At 41.9% G+C, this 17,486-nt stretch overlaps 1 protein-coding gene across 4 annotated transcripts in view; it reads left to right on the top strand.

Annotated features, from left to right (window-relative positions):
- LOC138737239 (ras-specific guanine nucleotide-releasing factor RalGPS1-like) overlaps positions 1-17,486 on the top strand; it is a 647,381-nt gene that overhangs the window by 103,957 nt on the left and 525,938 nt on the right. For all 4 annotated transcript variants that reach the window (XM_069887990.1, XM_069887972.1, XM_069887982.1 and 1 more), the window contains exon 2: positions 10,011-10,109. The gene's annotated coding sequence lies outside the window, so the exon portion shown is untranslated. The remainder of the gene's footprint in view (positions 1-10,010; positions 10,110-17,486) is intronic.

Genomic DNA, 17,486 nt, shown 5'->3' with positions numbered 1-17,486 from the left:
AATTGTTGGAGAACAAATTCGGAAAATATTGCAAGAGTGGAGGCAAAGTATAGGAAAGGGAGTGAGACGTGCAACAAATCGGTGCATTCCACTGTGATGAAATCCTTCCTGCATCCTCACTTTGCAATTACAACACAAACTATTGGTGTGCAATCCTGCCTCAAAGCTCTAATGAGTCTTAGCTACGAAGTAAGTTGGTTTGGGTCTTGCTGAATTGGACAGAATCCAGAGTTATAAATTCTGGACTTCTCGGCTGATTTAGACCAGAGTTTTAGATTGAAATGACAATTATTTATGGAGCAGCTGTCATCTGTCTGTGCACAGTGAAGATGCAATTAAAATCTTTCCATAACAACGCCCTTGTATTACCATGATGAATTGCAACATGAATGAATGTTACAGCAATCTTTTCACACCCCTTGCTGGAACACTACTTGTACCTCAGCAAAAGCTGAATTAAAATGAAAATTACTTTTGCTGATGCTGCTATTTCAGTATGCACGGAGGCCAGGAAGACATGAAGATTTATACAATTAAAAACTGAATTAATGTACATTTTGATTGGAGTGTCTTCATTGAAGTAACGTGACTCTCTACTGTACCTGAAGAAATAACGCTAATAGTCCAATATGAAATAAAGTTGAGACGTTCATATTACCTGGAAAAGCTGCAAGTCTCAAGCATCTGTCAGTGATGATAACTGCCTTTTGAGAGAAGCCTCGTTGGTGTTATCTGCTGAGGTTCCCTTGTATCAGTGGCCCAACACAGGACACTTCCTTCAGATTGTGCACACATCTACCAATCAACCCTTCACTTCTTCAACCAGCCAACCGTCACACTCTTCAGCTTGACAACAACCGCAAACCAGCACCACTCCCAGATTCTAGTTGCAGGTACTGCTGCCAAGCAACCATGGCAAGCAGGGTTAACACTGTGTTTATAGATGCCCACGGTTGGCAGAGCTCTATTTGTTAATGACAGCATTGCTCAGCTGCCACTTTTGCTTGCTTGTATTCACGTGAATGTTACTTGTTTGCCCCTTTGAAATTTTAATGTTTTACTGCACACTCTATTCCTGGAAAAGAATGGAAAAAAAATCCTTGATGCTGCAGGTTTGGGGACACTTCCAGGGCAGAGACTGGCAATGTGCAGAGCAAGTTGGGTCATTTTTTCCTCTGGTAACTGAATATTTATTATTATCTGTTGTCTCTATTTATTTATTTATTTATTATCTCTTCTAATTTATATTATCTTGTGTATACTATTTTAATTGATTAAAAAAAATGAAATACCTTCCACAGGTAAGAATTTTCATGCATTAAACTCATTATCATTATTAAAACCTTTTAATAAAGAGAAGAGCAGTGAGGAGCGTTCAGATTGAATCAGCAAAGCATGGAAAATGGTTGGTAATAAATGTCACAGGCTGAAGAGTTAGAGTGGGTGTTTGCAGTGGGCTTATTTTCTTGAACTTTAATGCTGCCCCAACATTGGCTTTGCTTGCAGCTCGTCTTCACTGATCATATTTTTCTAGACTGGTTTGTCTTTTAGATAAATATTAACCTCTGTCCCTCTTCAATGAAACCAGATGGACTTTGTTCCAGCTCTCAGCCTGCTAACTTTGGACTTGATGCAGCAATCTGCTGTGGGACATCTCTCTGGCCAACTGCAGTTGTTTTCCTCTCTTGAGACTGGATCCCTCCAGCCAGTCTAACCTTGATGGAGGTGAACGCCCTGGGTTCTCCTCAAGCTCCTGTCATTACATGTGGTAAATGGTTACTTTTCTAAGTAAACCCTTAGAAATTTCCTTTGCGTTATGTATCCCCTTTGTATTTCTGCACATGGTTTCATTAAATAATTCATAAAGCAATTTACATTTCACACAGGATATTTGGTAGTTCACCAGGAATAATCAAAAGATTATTTTTCTAGGGATTTCTGGCATCTGAGATATTACACCTTTGTTTATGTCTGGTAGGTGATTCTTGAGTCTGCAATTTGATGGTGCTATCTCCTCTCCAGCTGGTGTTTCCAATAAGTTTCCCCATCCAGCTGCTAACCTTGTCCTTGCCGCTTAGATCGGGTCTTTCCAGACTATTTTCAGCAGTCTCTGGGGATGAGAGGTGATAGTAAAGCCATGAAAATGCAAGACAGTAGGAGGTAAATGGGAAGATTGCTTTGACAAGGCAGCTTGTTAACAACTTGGACGAGGACATTGAATGACCGGAGAGGGCGGTGTGGAACTGAACTGCATACTTAACATGTGCAAAAATGGGCTGTGGTGATGGAATGAGTAGGTTGGTGATATTTCTGTTTTTATTTGCAGTGGATTAAAAAAGTGTAGGTCGGACATGCTGATGCCAATATCAGGGTTAAAAGAAGTTTCAATGGGATGATTCTGGGCATGAAAGGGTTATAATATAAGGAGCATTTGACAGCTCTTGGCCTGTATTTGTTGGAATTTAGGAGAATGAGGAGGGAATCTCATTAAAAGATTTCAAATGTTGAAAGGCTTGGACAGATTATAGAAAGGCTGTTTCCTATGGTGGGAGAGCTGAGGACAAGAGGGCACAACTTCAGGATTGAAAGAAGTCTGCTTAGAAAGAGATGCATAGGAATTTCTTTTGCCAGAGGGTGGGAAATCTGTTGATTTTTTTTTTGCCACAAACAATTGTAGAATCCAAGTCATTGGGTGTATTTATGACAGAGATTGATAGATTCTTGATTAGCCGGGACGTCAAAGGTTATGGGGAGAAGACCCGGCAGTGGGGCTGAGTGGGGAAATAGATCAGCCCATGATTGAATGGATATGGACAACAGGATAAACCATCTGCTGGAGGGACTCTGTGGGTTGAGCAACACCAGTGGGAAAAGAATTGTCCATGTGTCTTTATCTCCCATGATTACAGCTTGACCTGCTGAGTCCCTCTAGCAGATTGTTTTGCGCTCCACATTCCAGGGTCTGCAGTCTTGTGCGACGCTAGGGTAACTGTGGGCAATGCAGTCTGAGCAAAATGGCTTGTGTTGCTGAACAATTTAGTTTTGGGCCACAGCAGTGCACGTGTGGATAATGCCAGCAGGTGATGTGTTTGCTTTTGATCTTCAGTGCTTCAATTCCACTGCAAGTAGAGGAAACGCATTTCTGTCTTCATAAGTATAGGCGCCAACTTTGTTTTGAGTGATCTTAAAAAGGTTATGCCATGAATCTGAATGTGCAAGCAATGGAATTAACACCTATATACTTCCTTTAATATTGGGGTGAACGTATGCTTGGGTGGCAGTAGCCTCAAAATGTCTATAATGGAAGGGTCCATGTATGTACCTAAAGCCTTTATTCAGGAAGGAATAATTTGTCAATGCAAACTAGTATATATTGATGATATGACCATCCAATTTTAGAAATAATTTTCTCTAAATGGGATGAGCTCCATGTTAGTCCAAATGGAAAATCTATCGCAGCAATGTTTGGTTCCAACAGTTTGCTACAAACTAACCAGACCTGTCCAAACCTATTGATGTTGTCTATCCACTGTCCCTTTCTGACTTCAATCTAATGTGGAAGGAGTGGAATGGTGTGCAGGACTGTATCTGTTTGCAATCGAGGGAACATGATGGGTTGAGAGCAGCAGAGTTCTGAACTGATCAATGTTTGTTGTGCAGTGTCAGGACTGAGCTATTATATTGGTGCATTGTAGCATTACTCCCTAGAAATGTTATCCTCCTTACAGAGATAAAAGCTTTATCTGTTGAAGCACGGTACTGGGGCAAAGTTTATTATCTTTCAGAGTGGAATCTTGTTTTCAGCAGAATCGAGATGTGGTTCATGTAATACTCTATGATAATAATTAATGATTCCATAATTGCAAGGGCTTAAACAAGTATATGATCTAATTGAGTTGATTGCATATTAATTCCACTGAAAGTTGAATTTATGTCACAAAAAGCCTAGAGTTGAATTGTTCTCTGAATATCCAGTGTGTGGTAAAAAATTACTTTTGTGTACTAAAAGGGCAAACAAATTGAATTGATGGAGATTTGTAGGCCAGTATGGACCCTTGCGGCCAAAATGGAATTCTAACGAAACTCATTCCTAGCTCCATGTGTATTGCTGCAGATTACCCACTTCAGATGGTTATCCAGGCACTTCTAAATGTAGTGGGGAATTTTGCCTCCACAATGCTTTTGGGCAAGTGAATTCCAAACACCCAACAGAATCTGTCTACTAACCAAGTTGGATCCGCGTTTCCTGATTACTGACCTCCTTCTGTGGGAAGTAAATAGTTTCTTGCCCTCCCAACCTAGCCCAGCCAATTTCTCCTCATAACTATAATTCCAGCAATATCATCATGAAATCTCCTCCTGCTTCATAAAACAAAAGCCCACAGAATTGCAGGGAAGATACTAGCATGAGTAGAGCATTGGGAGATCAGCAGGATACAAAGTGGGAATAAAGGGATCTTATTGTGGTTGGCTACTGTTTACCAGGGGTGTTCCACAGGGGTCAGTGTTGGGGCCACTTCTTTTTGTGTTTGTATATTAATTTAAATTAATGGTTTGGATAATGATTTGGATTGTGGAATTGATGGGTTTTGGCTAAATATGGAGATGATAGAAAGATAGGTGGAGGGGAAGGTAGTGGGGAGGAAACAGAGAGGCTGCAGAAAAACTTAGATTAGGAGAATGGGCAAAGAAGTGGCAAATGAAGTACAATGTTAGAAAGTTTATGGACATGAACTTTGGTAGAAGGAATAAAAGGGAGAGAAAATTCAAACTTTGGAGGTGCAAAAAGAGTTGGGAGTTCTAAAGTTAACCTCCAGGTTGGGTTAGTGGTGAAGAAGGCAAATGCAATATTGGCATTCATAACCAGGTAGCCATTTACAGCACAGAAACAGGCCAGTTCAGCCCTTCTAGACCGTGTCGAACAATTTCTCTCACCTAGTCCCACTGGCCTGCATTTAGCCCATAACTCTCCACACCTCTCCCATCCATATACCTATCCAACTTTTCCTTGAATATTAACATCGATCTCACTTCTACCACCTTTGCCAGAAGTTCATTCCACACCCCCCACCACCCTCTGTGTGAAGAAATTCCCCTCTCATGCTTCCCCTAAACTTTTTCCCTTTTACTCTCAATTCATGCCCTCTTATTTGAATCTCCTCCACTCTCAGTGGAAAAAGCCTGCCCACATTGCCTCTATCTGTTCCCCTTATAATTTTGAATACCTCTATCAAATCGCCCCTCAATCATGTACGCTCCAGGGAATAAAGTCCCAGCCTGCTCAACCTTTCCCTATAACTCAAACCCTGAAACCCAGGCAACATTCTCTGCACTTTCTCTATACTGTTTATATCCTTCCTGTAATTCGGCGACCAAAACTGCACACAATATTCCAGATTTGGCCTCACCAATGCCTTGTACAATTTCAACATGACATCCCAAATCCTGTATTCAATACTCTGATTTATGAAAGCCAACATACTAAATGCCTTCTTCACCACCCTATCCACATGTGATTTAACTTTCAGAGAATTATGTACCATGACTCCTAAATCCCTTTGTCCCATTGCACTCCCTAATTGCCTTCCATTTAATGTGTAGGACCTGTTTTGATTAGTCCTACCAAAATGTAGCACCTCACATTTATCAGTATTAAACTTCATCTGCCATTTTCCAGTCCACTCTTCTAACTGTCCTATATCACCTGTAAGCTTTGTCAATCTTCCTCACTGTCCACAACACTGCCAACCTTTGTATCATCTGCAAATTTACTAATCCAATTTGCCACCCTATCATCTAGATCGTTAATATATATGACAAACAACATTGGACCCAGTACCGATCTCTGAGGCACTCCATTCATCACTGGCCTCCAATTCAACAAACAATTTTCCACCACTGCACTCCGGCATCTCCCATCCAACCATTGTTGAATCCATTTTGCTACTTCAACATTAATACCTAATGCTGCCACCTTCCTTACTAACGAACCATGTCAAAAGCTTTACTGAAGTCCAAATAGACAACATCCACCACCTTCCCCTCATCAACCTGTTTAGTAACCTCCTTGAAAAACTCTGATTTGTTAAACATTATCTACCACATACAAAACCATGTTGACTGCTCCGAATCAATCCCTGTCCTTCCAAATAATTGTATATACCATCTTTAAAAACACCTTCCATTAATTTACCCACCACTGATGTCAGACTTACAGGCCTATAATTACCAGGTTTAATTTTGGATCCTTTTTTGAACAGTGGAACAACATGAGCCACCCTCCAATCATCCGGCACTTCCCCTGTGGCCAGTGACATTTTAAATATTTCTGTCAACACTCCCACTATTTTTACCCTAATCTCCCTCAGGGTCCTAGGGAATATTTTGTCAGAACCCGGAGATTTATCCACCTTGATCTTTTTTAATGTAGCCAACACAACCTCCTCATTAATCCTTCTATTATCCATGACCTCCCTATCATATTTCTTCACTTCATCTGGCTCAATATTATTTTCTTTAGTGAATACTGAAGAAAAAAATAATTTAAAATTTCTCCCATCTCCTCTGACTTCTCACGGAGCTTACCCCCTGATCTTCAAGGGGCCCAATTTTATCCCTCATTATTCTTTTACTTTTAATGTACCTATAGAAACCCTTTGGATTTATTTTTACTTTGCCTGTCAAAACAACTTGTTGGGTGCTATCTGTAGCCCCAATAATGACACAGACCAAAGGCTAAGGGGAACGATAGGCTTTATTGTTCTAGAGACTGCTGGGCTGGGTCCAAAGCTAGAAAATGAGCAGGAAGGAGAGGGGACTCGACCTTTATGGCCCGGGGTCACATGGGCAGGACCAGGGAGGAGTCAAGGACAGGGAGACACCCGGAGGACGGGCCAGCCAGTGCACATAATCATATCACCACACAGCTTCATATCTCCTTTTAACCTTTTAAATTTTTTTTACACTTCTTATATTCCTCAAGCAATTCACATATTCCCTTTTCCTCTGAAGCAAGTTTCCAATATCTTTAGAAAACCAAGGCTCCATATAGTTTCTAGTCTTTCCTTTAATTCTCACGGGTCATATCGACTTTGAGCTCTCAGAATTTCTCTATTGAATATCCTCCATTTATCTGCTACATCCTTCCCTGAAAATATCTTATCCCAATCCACACCCTCCAAATCTTTTCCCATCCCCTTGAAATTTGCTTTCTTCCAATAAAGAGGAATAGGATCTGAGAACAGGGGTGCGATGTTGTGACTTGAAAAGGCACTAGTGAGGCCTCATTTGGAGGATAGGATGCAGTTTTGGGCTCCTTATTTAAGAAATAATGTGTTGGTATTGGGGAGGGTTCAGAGAAGATTTTGCAAGAATTATTCTGGAATGAAGGGATTAGCATATGAGGAATGTTTGTCTCTTGGGGTTTGGAATAATGAGGGGAACCTCATAGAAGCATTTTGAATATTGAAAAACCTGGACGGAGTAGATATGGCAAGTTGTTCCCCATGGTAGGGGAGCCGAGGACAAGAGGGCACGTGTTCAGGATTGAAGAGATGTGGAAGAACATCTGTAGCCAGAGTGTGGTGAACCTCTGGAACTTGCTGGCACAGGGGCTGTGGAGGTCAGGCTGCTACGTGTACTTAAGGCAGAGATTCATGGTCATCTGAATATGGGGAGAAAGCAGGGGAGTGGGAGAATGGATCAGCTCATGATGGAATTGACTCGACAGGCCAAATGACCTACTTCTGCTCCTACATCATGTGGTGTTATGTAATTGCTAAGCCCACTGAACAGTTTATCAAAATGCTCCAATAAATCTGGTTTGAAAGGAAGTGGTATTTGAGATTGCAATGGTAGCTGCTTTTAGTCATTTTTAAAACTCCCTTCTTCAGACTGAATGTAATAGGCCCATGATGGGGCATGGATGGAAAAGTCACAGAACAAACTTGTCCTGTTGTGTATGGAACCATGGGCATGTAGTCTCACTGCAGTTTCTACTCCCGTCACACCACCCCCCCCCCCCACCCCCCCATCCCCATTCCAATTTTATGTAATTGGTAACTTCACTGGACAACAATTTTTTTCAAAAGGTTTGATTCCTTAAAAACAAACATTAGGGATTGTGATAGACAACTTCAAGACAAGCACAAAGATAATTTCAGATTTGCTGTATCAGGAAGTTGGAGAAACATAAATTGATGTTTATTGACTTTAGCATATTCAATCACATCATGTACCTCGGAGCCAAGCTTTCAGGTTGGCTGCACATGTTGCACTACAAATGTGAGGAGCCCAGGGTTTGTCTTGGTCATCAATTTTACAACTGAAGTAGAGCTTATAGATTTTCTTAACAAGTGCAGTCAAACTGTGTCTTTGAGGCTTAAGCGTATACTCGCCAAAAATGTAACAGAATGTATCGCAGCAGTTGCAACATTGACAAGACCTTTCTGCTATATCAAGTCCTCTTGAAGACAATAAATGCTATTGTTTAGTTCACTCGCTATGCTATTGCCTGAAGAATATGTTCATCAACATGAGTTCAATCTATTTCAGTGAAATGCACAGCATCTGTATATGTGAGCTGCTTTTATAACCTGTCTGCATCTATCCGGACTAGGCATGCCCAGGCCTAAGACAGTATTTGCATAGCACCTGCCCAGGCATGCTTGAACAAAACAGCTAGCTTTGTGGGCAATATATTAGTAGACTTAAAATGTTACAGGAAATCACAAAAACGGGTTGTATCTAAGGTACGTGATAGGAAAACTTTAAGCCAATATTTGTGATTAGCTGCCTAAAATCCATAAAAGATGCCCTAAACTGTGCAGGTGGCTGAATCTTCATTCTCTAATCCTAAAATTTGATAAATGATCAATCAGCATTAAATCAGAATTGGGTGTTTGTCATGAACGTGTGTCATGAAGTTTGTTGCTTTGTAGTAGTGGTATTGTGCAGGACAAGGTGCAAAATTATTATAAATTATAATTGCAAGATTTTTTTTAAAAGTGCCAAAACAAAAGAGAAAAACGTCAGGCAATGGTTTAGTGTCCACTCAGAAATCTGAGAGCAGAGGGGAAGAAGCTGTTTTTGTAACTGAGTGAGCGTCTTCAGACTCCTGTACCACCTCCTTGATGGTAGCAGTGAGAAAAGAGCATGGCTTGGTTTGGTGAGGGTCCTTGATGTAGAAGCTGCTTTCTTGAGGCACCGCCTCTTAAAGATGTCCTTAATGGGAGTGAAGATCGATGCAGATGATGATGCTGACCAAGTTTAGTATTCAGTGAGGTAGGAACTCGCCTCGAATGAGAAGAGCCCCTTTGCCCCACATGTCTGCGGCAAAGAGATGTCCGAGTTAAAATAGATAAGTTTACTGTTTGGATATGATAAACATTCCCTGCACTCCTTTGTCTATCTAGAATCCCCTTAAATGCTATTATTGTATCTTGTTCCACCACTATTCTTGACAACTTGTTCCAGGCACTGTCCACTCCAAGCATCTTTTTAACCCCCCCCCCCACCACCACAATTTCACCCCCTACATTAAGCTAAAATACATGCCATTTTACTCTGGCTTGTGGGGGGGGGAAAAGAGTCTGATAATCTACTCTATCACTGCTTGTCTTAATTATCTAAATGCTTCTTTCAGGACACCCACCCCCCCCCCCCCACTCCAGAGAAAACCACCCAAGTTTGTCCAATCTCTCCCCATAGCTCATGCCCTTTTAATCCTGACATCCTCCTGGTAAATCTTCTTTGTACCCTTTCGAAAGCTTTCCTGTAAGAATTGTGCACCATGACCTAGTGCCAGTCCCCAGTGGTGTGTGGGCAGACTTGATGGTGAGAGAACCTTGAACTTTGTGAATTAAATCTTTGAATGGGTGTTGTGATGTCATTGTTACAGAATAATGCTTTCATGTGATTCACCAAGAAATTTCTGGCAATTCTCAAGGCAAATTGGAAGCAAAATGAGTGTGTTTACAGGATGTGTAATACTAACTTTTGTTCTGTTTCAGAACTCTAACAAGTGTCCAGCATTTGCTTAGCACCAAGCTGTGATTGGCCCTTGCCCATCCACTGGACCATGTATATCTAAGACAACTACAGAAATATGGGTAGGTGTAATCTGCTAACTGGCCCTGGTATTACTGAAAGATGTATGTTTAATTGTTTCAAGCTGGAACAGTATTTTATTTGCTGCATCACAAACTTTACCTGGATTGATATTTTTTGGCATTCCAGATTTGCATCTGCTTTTCTCCCTTCTGTTATCCTCTGACTTCATTTCCTGCTCCTCCCCCTCCCCCCTTGAGTTAACTTGCCCTACGTTAAGTAGTTCCCTAAATGGTGCTTAACTGGGGTCAATGGGAAGAATCCTGGCCTCGAGTGATTAGTCCAGCTCTCTGTCTAATACAGCAGTCTGGTTAATCAGTCCTCTGCAAACCCATTCAAAGTGTTTCAAAAAATGTCAAATATCTTATTCACAATAAAAATATATATACAGTGCAAGGTCTTTTCACATTCATGGTGTCATGTTTGTATACGTGTACACAAAGGAGTGCTCTGGCTTCCTCTCGTTTTCCAAAGACGTGGGGGTCAATTTGTCACATGGGTCTATTTGGGCGGCAAGGGCTCATGGGCCGGAAGAGCTTGTTACTGTGCAATATTCATATTTCATAGTGTTATACTCATTTGTACATTGTATTATTGTATCTTGCAGCATTAACTGCTTATAGCACTGTGGCCAAAGATGTGGTCCCTCCAAGGTTACTCTCCCATTCTGTTGCTGGAGGTACTTCCTCACCAATTGCAATTCTTGATGTCCGATAGTGGAAGGATCCTAGACTGTGGTCCTTCCCACAAAGCTCTTATGTTGGCTACTCCAAACCATACAAAGCAGACATTGCAATTATTCATTCTGCAAGGTGAGGTTGCTGTTGTTTGGAGCAGTCTTTTTTTTTACTTCACCATCACATACCACTTTGAACTCTGTGCGCCAACCCACTCCTCTTCCCTTGGAACTGCCAAGCACCCTCCCTCGGGAGAACTAATCAAAGTGATTTTGATGACAAATCATTACTTTCAGTGGGTAGAGAAAGCGAAATGGGGGAAAAGTTTGGGATGAATCATGGGAAATGATTATCACTGATCATAATGGAATTATGAACACATTCAAGGCAAACTAATCCTTTACCATTAAGAGGATGAAGATGTCAATAATTTCTGGTTACTAAAATAATGCACTAATATCGCAATTATATCTCCTCATGATTTGTAATAATCAGACCTTCAGAATTAATAGCAGAAGTCGGCCATTCAGCACCGTGAGCCTGTTCTCTTGCTGTTAGTCCACTTTACAGCCCATTATTCCTCTAATTCTCTATTTCTTTATGGATAAGAAATCCACCTTGACCTTGAATATACAGAAAGGCTCTTGGAATCAACGATAGACAGTCCCAAAGACGGACAGTTCTGTGCAAGATGAAATAGTTTCTGAATATGGTTACCTCCCTCCATTCTACAAGGTCACCCTCAGGTCTTGAACTCTCTCTTGAGAGGAAACTTCCTCCCAATTGATTACTAGCCCAATGAGAATCTTATATACTTTAATAAGAGCCAATGAGGAGATCCATAAACTATTTAGGCTTTCCCCACGAAACAATTCCATTGTTCCCAGTAGAGAGGCCTGCTGATGCTGGAATCTGTGGCGACAACCAACCTGTTGGAGGAACTCAGTGGGCTGAGCAGCATAGGTGGGATTAGAGGAGGGTACTTGGATCAGTGCGGACTAGAAGGGCCAAATTGTCCTGTTGCTGTGCTGTAATGGTTATATGGTTATATGTTTTGGTGAAGTGTTCCAGACTGAAATGGTGACTGTTCCTAATGCTTCCATTGATGCTGCTTGGCCCGCTGAGTTCCTCCAGCAGACTTCATTGCTTCTCTATGCCTGGAAGCATTTGAGTGAACCCTCTCTGAACAACTTCAACAAAACAAAATCCCTTCTCATGAGCGGAGGAATTCTCCCTCCAAGAACAGCAGAAATCTTGGGTCAAAAATAAAACCCGCTTGTTTTGCCCTTTCAAGCTAAGGATTCAGAAGTGGGAGATCCACCTCGAGCTGTTTGGCTAATTCCAAGGTTTGAAATGGGATCATCACCACTTGATATCCTGAAGCCTTTCCACTGACTTTAAGTCTCTTATCAGGAGTATGACAGCATGTTCTTCATTTGCTTGGATAAAAGTGCCTCCAATAGTTCACCCAAGCTCTATCACGTCCAGGACATTGCAGCCCACTTGATACATTAATTCCCTATGTACATCAACTGAGATAATGAGATAGACAACAGACTCGCCAAGGCAAATAGCGCCTTTGGAAGACTACACAAAAGAGTCTGGAAAAACAACCAACTGAAAAACCTCACAAAGATAAGCGTATACAGAGCCGTTGTCATACCCACACTCCTGTTCGGCTCCAAATCATGGGTCCTCTACCGGCACCACCTACGGCTCCTAGAAAGCTTCCACCAGCGTTGTCTCCGCTCCATCCTCAACATCCATTGGAGCGCTTTCATCCCTAACGTCGAAGTACTCGAGATGGCAGAGGTCGACAGCATCGAGTCCACGCTGCTGAAGATCCAGCTACGCTGGATGGGTCACGTCTCCAGAATGGAGGACCATCGCCTTCCCAAGATCGTGTTATATGGCGAGCTCTCCACTGGCCACCGTGACAGAGGTGCACCAAAGAAAAGGTACAAGGACTGCCTAAAGAAATCTCTTGGTGCCTGCCACATTGACCACCGCCAGTGGGCTGATAACGCCTCAAATCGTGCATCTTGGCGCCTCACAGTTTGGCGGGCAGCAACCTCCTTTGAAGAAGACCGCAGAGCCCACCTCACTGACAAAAGGCAAAGGAGGAAAAACCCAACACCCAACCCCAACCAACCAATTTTCCCCTGCAACCGCTGCAACCGTGTCTGCCTGTCCCGCATCGGACTTGTCAGCCACAAACGAGCCTGCAGCTGACGTGGACTTTTTACCCCCTCCATAAATCTTCGTCCGCGAAGCCAAGCCAAAGACATCAACTGCACATTGCACTGAAGCAACTCACACAGGCTACATAGAGAGCATCTCCCAAGTGTGTAATCTCTGTCACCTCTGTCACCTGGAGGTTCCCCTCCAAATGGCACATTATCCTGACCTGGAGATGCATCATTTAGTCCCTCAATCCTGGAGCCTTCCCCACAGTAACGCTGTGGGAGCACATTCAGCCTGGAAGTGGTAGTGAATGAAATATTCAGCTCACTACTAGCTTTACAAGGACAAAGAAACAAACAATAGATTTTGCCAGTTTGAGAACATGTGAATTAGTTTGCTGGGAGATTAGCACAAAATAATTTAAGGAACCAGCAATACGAGTTTCCTGTATTTTTGGCTTCAGTTATTTTTGTTGCGAGCAACATCTTCCTTTTGCTTTGACGATGTGTAAAGTTGGCAGAAGTTTGTCTGTGGAATCTATTTCCAGTTTTAAGTCGCCCCCAAGTTGGGTGGCTCTGATTCCATGGTTTAACATTGCAGTGGCCCCTCTCTCTGGAACTTGCACTGGGTTTTATTTGTGTGCATCCAGACTTTCTGATGGATTGTTTCTCTTCACAACAGATGGCAAAGAATGCGGTTCCTCCTCAACATCTTCATGGTGCTCCCATAGGGACCATTTGCAATCTATTCACACCAATCCTGGTCTGGTGTCCAGTATTTCCTGATGATGTGCACATGTTCGTCCAGCTGAATATGATTTTTAGCCCTAGTTCCATCTGCTCTGAATAACGAGTCTCCTTTTGTGCTTTCTTGACTAAACATGGGCACATATTGGCAGCAAATTTCTCTATCTGGCACATTAAGTTGTCCAAATGGTGTTTTGATTAAGTTATTCATGTTTAACAGAACTAATATTGCAAACCGTCCAGCTTGGCGCAGCAAGATTACCACAGGACCCCGTGCACCACAGCACCCACCCACTTGTGTCCCACATGTGGGTGATCCTTCAGGGCCCGGATTTGTCTCACCAGTCACTTCCGGACCCACAGCCACCATTCTCCCATTTGATTTTGAAGTCATGGTCATCTTCAGCTATGAAGGACGAACAACAGCAACAACATTGCAAACCATAGGATGGATGGTGAGAGACATTGGTTTTCGAGATTGAAGTGACTAGATTTTTCACGCAGAGGGTAGCGATCTTCAGACATTCTTTATGCAAGAGATCCATGAGATATTGGAGAAGTCAGAGTACTTTTGCTTTAGATATTAAAGGAGTAAAATATCTGCATAGGTTTTCCCCTGGGTGCTCCGGTTTCCTCCCACCCTTCAAAAAATCGAACTGGGGTCGTAGGTTAATTGGGGGGACACAGGGTCGTGGACCGGAGGGGCATATTACTGTCTAAATTAAAAAATCGTAGCATGTAACAAACAAGGAAAGGTGAGCGATTTTGGTGGTGACGTGGGAGTCTGAGCAATGATATCTGCAGGGTGAATGACCTGGCACTTTGACAGTTGTGTTGTGCCATCCTCAACCCAAGTATTTCACAGCCAGCAAAGTATTGGTAATGATGGCAACACAACAATTTACTCCAAGCAGTTGCGACAGAGCAGTGACAAATGATTAGGGTTTGTCAAGTTGATAGAGATAAAGCTTAGCCAAGATATTGTCCTCACTGTCCTTTCCATCTACTGATACAGCCTCAGTGCAGTGCAAGGAAACATGCTCATCAGTGTAACATGCCCTTGATGACTTTGAACCAGGACCACTTGTGGACTTGAACCACTGAATTGTTTGGTGTTGTTGGACAGGATTTCAGTAATGAATCATTTCCTTGCCTGCTGAGCAGTTTGTCATTCAACTCTATATTCAACCCAGTCAAAGGATTTTTGACCTGAATTGCTAACTGTCTTTTTCCTCTGTCGCCCCTCTCTACAGATACTACCTTACCTAATGATCAGCATTTCTGAATCAATATTTCCAACATCTGGTTTGTATTCTCAGATGCTTTTCTCACTGTGATTTCAACAATCTAGGAATGTTTACTTTAAATTTAATACAGAAATGCCCTTGGAGGTGTGATCAGCTTGGTCTTATTGCCTGTTCTTCATGTGCTGCCTTTAATTCCAACTCGTGGTTGAGCACATTGACCATGTTGGATATTTTATCACATCAATCTTTCCATCTGTACTTCATACAGGAAAATCCATCAGACAAACATCAAGCCTGGGAAGCTGTTTCAGATTAGGGACCTCTTTGAAAAGAAAATATGAAGGATCTGCAATTAAAAGCATTACCTCAGTTCTGTGACATCATTATCCATGTCATTTTCCTTTACAAAATGTATTTCGGCAATACCCATTGTGTTGTAGGACCTGGCTCCTGGATATTGTTCTGGGCCGAATGTATCATCCTGATTAAAGTCTCTAGGAGAGCTCTGTCCATATACCTGATGTGGAATGTGTCTCCTTAAAGCATCAGTGCTGGACATTGAACGGACCCAGAACACATTGGGAGAAAGGAGGCTACACAGTCACACCTGTTAAGCCTGACTATCCATATAACCATAACCATATAACCGTTTACAGCACGGAAACAGGCCATGTCGGCCCTTCAAGTCCGTATCGGTTCACTTGAACAACTCCACTAGCTCCTCCGCAAACTCCTGAGGAAGTAGAGGCTTTCTTCATGATGCCATTGGTGTGTTGCTTCCAGGAAAGATCTTCCGAGATAGTGACTCCCAGGAACCTACATTTGCTCATCCTCTCTTGATGACAATTGTTCTATTCATGTTTGTGAGCAACATGGAAACCCACAGTAAGCCATCACTCAGAGCTGCTCCAGCAATATGAAAAAAATCCTCTCATCCATGCAAAATCCTCCATCACTAGTTTCCAAAGAACCTTAAACTCTCTATACCCTGCTAATGCTCCCTTCTATTTCTGTCACAGGATGGGCAAAGTCATCAATTTTCCTCAGGCAGCCCATCATACCCTCAAATCAGTGGTTTTCAATTTTTTTCTTTCCTCTCACACACCACCTTCAGTAATCCCTATGCTGTAGGTGCAAGGGATTGCTTAAAGTGATATGTGAGTGGACAGAAAATGTTTGAAAACCACTACGATACTGATGCCCACTCCCCCCCCACCACCCGGTGTTTAATTCTTGTGCTAGTTTTTTTCATTCACCTCATCAGCTTCAAAAGCAAAATAGTTTCTAAATTTAAGAAGTAATCGCTGCAGTCAAAAGTTGAGCCTTTGTAGTTTGAGAGCATAATATAAAACAGAACAGCTCAGAAACAGGCCCTTAAATCCACTATGTCTGTGCCAAATTAAATTAAATCTGCCTGAATGTGATCCACCTCTCTCTATTTCCTGCACATTCGTGTTTTTATCCCCTGGAATCTACTGCACTGTGAAATAAAACTTGCCCTGTGCATCTCTTGTAAACCTCCCTCCCCCACTCACTCCCAACCTTGAATGTACTGTTGTATGTACTTTGGTATTTGACATTTTTACTGTGGGGAAACATTCCGACTGTTGACACTATTATTGATGCTTGCAAATTTTATTAACTTCTATCGGGTTACCTCTCTGCCTCTGACGCTCCAGAAAAAGCCCCAACAACCCTGAAAAATGCAAACTGTTTAGGGCCATGATACTATTTTTGATGCCTGGATAACGTGCTAATCTATCCAAAGATAGGAATACATACTATGTTAATATGTGATAACTTGTATTTTATTTAATGTTTTTCCCTTGTTATTGACAATCATCTGCATTTGAACAAGAGATAAATTATCCATTGGTGCCGTTTTATAAATAGGAACTTTATGTGCTGAACATTCTCTGTATCCCTCATCTGACATTTCCATCGGCATCTCAAACATGCTCTGCTATCAAAGTGAATTTTATGCTAACGAGAGAACAGTGCGCTCATCAAAGAATATTTCTAGTGCTGATCAAAGAGGCTGTACAGGGAAGGAAGCTTGCAGAGAATAAAGCAGCAAGATATGGCAGATGAAAGTGCCAGAAAAAGAAAGTGGAATACTGCACATTTTTCTCCTGCACCCTTTCTGTTGAGAGGTGATGTTGATTGATTGACGGAATTCTGGGTCTTGAAAAAATTCCGATTGAAGTTGACGATTTTCCTAAATCGATTTCACATCTGCGCTGCTCATTGAAGGAACTCATTACTGCCCTCTGGTTGTTGTCCTTGTTCATTACTTTTGATTTGTAATACTGCTTAAGCCAGTGGTTCTCAACCTTTTTCTTTCCTCTCACATACCACTTTAAATAATCCCTATGCCATCGGTGCTCTGTGATTAGTAAGGTGATATGTTGGTGGAAAGAAAAAGTTTTAAAACCACTGTTTTAATCGTCCCTAATTGACTCGTTATGTGCATGGTTTCATAACTCCAAAGGAAATGGGCCAATGACAATTTTTCTCAAGCAAAA

Source organism: Narcine bancroftii, chromosome 1, assembly GCF_036971445.1.
Source record: "Narcine bancroftii isolate sNarBan1 chromosome 1, sNarBan1.hap1, whole genome shotgun sequence".
Classification (NCBI taxonomy): Eukaryota; Metazoa; Chordata; class Chondrichthyes; order Torpediniformes; family Narcinidae; genus Narcine; species Narcine bancroftii.
This window is presented reverse-complemented; position numbering and strand designations above follow the sequence as displayed.